This window comes from Theobroma umbraticum, unplaced genomic scaffold (genome assembly GCF_002168275.2).
Source record: "Theobroma umbraticum cultivar Fairchild unplaced genomic scaffold, ASM216827v3 scaffold_251.0, whole genome shotgun sequence".
Taxonomy (NCBI): Eukaryota; Viridiplantae; Streptophyta; class Magnoliopsida; order Malvales; family Malvaceae; genus Theobroma; species Theobroma umbraticum.
Window position 1 is genome coordinate 301,405 of NW_018397292.1, and position 234 is coordinate 301,638.

Here is a 234-nt window from a genome sequence, read left to right on the forward strand (position 1 = left end):
TCGATTAAGTCGTCTTTGTCTCTGAACCCAGTTTCTGGCAGTAAGCTCTTAATCAACTAACAAAACTTCTTAGTCGATTAAGTTGTTTCTCTGTCACAGTTTGCTTGAACTTGCTAACTTCTTTGTGGAGTTTTATCCAATCAACTCCCTTGACTATCCAATTGAGAGGCTTTTTGTTTCATTGCTCAATTGTAGCTCCTTATTCTGATGAGATTTGATATTTGCTTTTGAATG